We start from the raw sequence: 4,351 nt of genomic DNA on the forward strand, positions 1-4,351 counted from the left end.
CTCGAGGAGACTGGGCCCAATTTTTTAGCTAAGTTGTTGAACCAGAAGTTGAATCAGGAATATAATTCCAAATCCATTCTGCTCAGCTTTTGCCCTTGGGAACTAATGGTGTGACCCACTCACTGCCAGTCGCCAGGCTCTTTTCTCCATCAGGTGTTTAAAATACTTCTGTTTATCAGGAAGTTTTCTGTTTATTCACTTATTGTCTGAGTTCTAAAAGTGAACTGAGAAAATGTTCCAGTGACATTCTGGAGTGACGTCTGCGACTCCAGGATTGGACTGTGTTCTTCTGCAAAGGCTCATAATATCTCATGGGTAGTGCTTGCTTCTCATCAACAGCATCTCCCCCTCTCCACCCACAGCTGATCTTTTTTCTCTCCGCTCTACCTTCACACTTAAAGTATCTGTTTAAATGAAAGCATGTTATTGCATCTACCCAGTGCTGTCAAAAATTATCTCACTTTGTCCTTCAAACAAGGCAAGTTTTATTTGAAAATGGAGAAATGGATGCTGCAGGCATTGGAGTGATCTGCCCTGTGCTACAGCAGTGGTACCTGGTCAAACTGGGACTCAGCAGAGCCCTGACGTCAAACCCATCAGACGTGCAACCTAGCTAGTCGGGGCTAATGGGGCCCCCTGCTGTCTGCCCAGGGCACTTGTGGTTCCCCCTGGCCTTCTCTCTCCCCACTCAGAATAATCTGTACCATGTTAGTATCTTCTCTCTTTTATTGCTCACCATTCAGACAACTTTGCGCAGTGGAAACAATGCAGGCTTCAGGGCCAGAGGGATTTTGGATCTGACTCTTGGCTCTGCTTCTCACTAGCAACTTTTGAGCCTCAATGTCTTCATCTGCAAAAAGAAGATAAGAAAATAATAGGCTTCCACAGTGTTTCTGAGGGTCAAGTAAGACAATGGTGAGTGAGGAACACTGCACAGTGCCTGAAACATAGTGGGTGCTCCTCTAGTATGTATATCTTCTGAATTGCTTCCCTCTGTCTACAACTACAATGCTTCCCAACTAAGCAAACAACCCACAGTTTTTCTCCCCTTTTGTGTCATTTGTATCACCATTTCTTGACTGTAATTTTACAGCACATGAGTTGAAAGGTGAGTTGCCAGCAGTAAAATGGGGAAATGCTACAGAATAGCTCATAAGATGGAGTGTTCCGGAGTACATCTGCTTCACATTTTTCCATCTAAGGCTTCACCACCGACCAGCTTGGTTAAGCAAATAAGCCTCAGGCTCCATCACTATAAAAAAGGGGATAATCGTACCTACTTATGAGGTGTTGTGAGGACCAAATGGGATGCTCATGTCACAGCATCATGACTTGACAGCAATAAGCTCAGCTGTCATTATTATTACCATTATGAGAGCTGAAATGGATAGATCATTTAATTTTTAAAAATCAGTCCTCATTGAGACTTACCCTTAGAGTAAGGTTACTTTCTTTTTCAGCATTCCAAAATGCTTCCCTGAGTAGAAGAGAAAGGAACAGAGCCATAGCTACAAGCCAAGCAATGCCCAGAATCCTAAGAATCCCATGGGAGTGCCACGCATGTGGATGGCATGTGATGGCTGCTGTCCTGACCCAAATACTAGTGAGCGCATAGACAGTGTTTATGAGGATCCAGGCATTATTCTAAGCGTTTCACGCATATTAACTAATTTCATCCTCACTACTGTGCCATTTAAGTCAGTGCTATTATTAACACCATTTATATTAGTACATGAGGAAAATGGCACAGAGATGCTGAATGGCTTGCAAAACTGCATGGTTAATATCAGAGCCAGCATTTGAACCCAGGCAGTCTGGCTCCCAGGTCTACCTTTTATGCTATATTATCTAGAAAAAGCAGAGAGTAGAAAACCACTAACTTGAATAGTGTGTCTTTCATTAAAAAACATAAATTCCAACAACTGACTGCCTAATGGAGCTTTAGGGCACAACTAGAGTGTAAAACTGGGATCATTCACATTTTCCTGTGTTCCATTTGGAATTCATTTCTGTATTTAAATTTATCTAAGCAGATGAATCCCAGATAAAGTAGAAGCTTTGGACCCAGCCCTCCCTGGCAGCTAGGCAGCCTTCCCAACCACCCGTGGCAGGCGGCGTCCTAGGATGGCCACAGCGAGTCACAGCCTCAATCATCCCTTCCCTCCAGTGCAGGCAGAAACTGTAGCTGGCTTCTAGCCAACAGGGAGTATGAAGAAGGTGGTGGGATGTCACTCATGAGAGTGACATCATATTACAGAGGGAGAGATTCTCCCACTGGCCTTGAAGAAATGAGCAGCTATGTTGTGAGAGGGCCCAAGAATTGTGAGGAATCCAGGTGCTGAGAGCATTCCCCAGCTGGCAGCCAGCAACACAGTAGGGACCTCAGTCCTCCAGCTGAAAGGAACTGAAGTCGGCTGACAATTATGAAAGCCTGGAAGAGGATCCTAAACTCCAGGAAGAAACACAGGCCACTGGCACCCTGATGGCAGCCTTGTGAGATCCTGAGGACAGGACCCAGAAGTCGTGTCTAGACTGCTGGCCTATGCAAACTATGAGAGAATAACTATGCTGTTTTAAGCTGCTAAATTTGTGATAATTGGTTATGTTGCAATAGAAAACAAATGTGCTACGTTTGTCATCCTGCAGGTGAAACGTTGGATTTGAAAAGCCTAGATAATACCAGAGAGATTAAAAAGCAAACCTTCTAGCCAATCTTACTCCTTAACACAAAAGGGTATTCTACAGGTATTCAATTAAAAATATCAAAGAAAAAATTCAGGCAGATTCCTTAGCTAAGATCACAAATATATCAACAGAGAGGTGTTCTTTCCTTTGAGTTAATTTTTTTCCCAAATGGACATTTTTTTCTGCTTTTGCGAGTTTGCAGACTTAAAAAGCAGAAAGCACCTCCGAAGTCTATCTTGTTCATTTGCCTGGCTCCAGGAAGGGCCCCACCTAAATCAAATTTAATAAAGAGGTGTCTACTCTTACTTAAAATTCTCCCTTGACATTCCAGTGACTTAAAACCTTCAACCTCAGAAAATTCTTTCTGTCCACTCAAAGTTCTTCTCCCTAAGCCTGCCTTCCTTTGGCTCATTCTCAGAGGAGATGGAAAGCAGGCTGTCTGCATCTTATGCACAGTAACACTTCATATATTTGAAGGCAGATAAATCCCTCTTAATGCTTGTCTTCCTGAAGCCAAAATCCCCTCACTCCCACCCCATCTCTCCAGTTCCCTGATGGCTCTTGCAACGGTTTCCTGCTACCTGTGTCTTTCTCTTCTGAGAGTGTGTGAAGTCCAGCCACATGAAGTAACAATTCCCTATCAGGATGGAGGAATCAGAGATCCCATTTTACCACAATATAGCTGGAAAGAGCCCCCATGGATATTACATGGGGTTAAAAAGATCAGGAACAAGAATCAGGGAAGTATTAAGGAACCAGGAGCTGGTGAAAATTCTTCTTAGGGAATTAAGAAGGTGCTGGCAGATGCAAATAGAAATTATTTTGGAAAGAAAATTCATCATGGACACTGTAAGGAGAAATAGGAGTTGAAGGAGGAGATGATCTAATTAATTTCAATGGGTGGTTCTTAAAGTGCTGTATCAGGACCACCAATATCAGCGTCTTCTGTACTCATATCCTAGGGCTGCCCATGATGAATTACCACAAGCTGGTGGCTTTAAACAACAGAGGTATTCTCTAGCAGTTCTGGAGGCTAAAAGTCCCAACCAAGACGTCAGCAGCAGCACACTCTCTCTGAAGGCACCAAGGAAGGATCTGTGCCATGCCTTCCTCTTAGTTTATGGGCATTGGCAGAAATCATTGGTATACTTGGTTTGTAGACACATCACTCCCCTCTCTGCTTCTGTTGTCACATGGCTTTCTTCTCTGTGTCCCAGTCTGTGGGTCTCTCCTAATAAGGATGCCAGGCAAATTGCATTAAGGACCCACCCTACTCTGGTATGACCTCATCTTAACTAATTACATCAGCAACAATTCTCTTCCCAAATAAGTTTTTATTACGAGGTCCTGGGAAGGACATGAATTTTGGGGGGTGCCATGGGCTGAATATTTGTATCACCCCACAACTCATATGTTGAAATCCTAACCTTCAAGGTAATGGTATTAGCAGGTGGGACCTTTGGGAGGTGATCTGGTATGAAGCCGTCATGAATGGGATTAGTGCCTTTATAAAAGAGATTCCAAGAGAGAGCCCTTGCCCCTTCTGCCACGTGAGGTTACACTGAGAAGACAGCAGTCTACGAGGAAGGAGGTCCTCACCAGACACCAAATCTTCTCATACCTTGATTTTAGACTTCCCAGGCTCCAGAACTATGAAAAAGCAGTG

At 43.7% G+C, this 4,351-nt stretch overlaps 1 long non-coding RNA gene across 1 annotated transcript in view; it reads right to left on the bottom strand.

Annotated features, from left to right (window-relative positions):
• Positions 1-708: 708 nt before the first annotated feature.
• Positions 709-4,351, bottom strand: part of LOC116563199 — a 9,239-nt gene continuing 5,596 nt past the window's right edge. The window contains exon 3 of the long non-coding RNA XR_004274284.1: positions 709-850. This is a non-coding gene — a long non-coding RNA (uncharacterized LOC116563199). The remainder of the gene's footprint in view (positions 851-4,351) is intronic.

Source organism: Sapajus apella, unplaced genomic scaffold (assembly GCF_009761245.1).
Source record: "Sapajus apella isolate SASKATOON/1434 unplaced genomic scaffold, GSC_monkey_1.0 scaffold1, whole genome shotgun sequence".
In the NCBI taxonomy this organism is placed as follows: domain Eukaryota; kingdom Metazoa; phylum Chordata; class Mammalia; order Primates; family Cebidae; genus Sapajus; species Sapajus apella.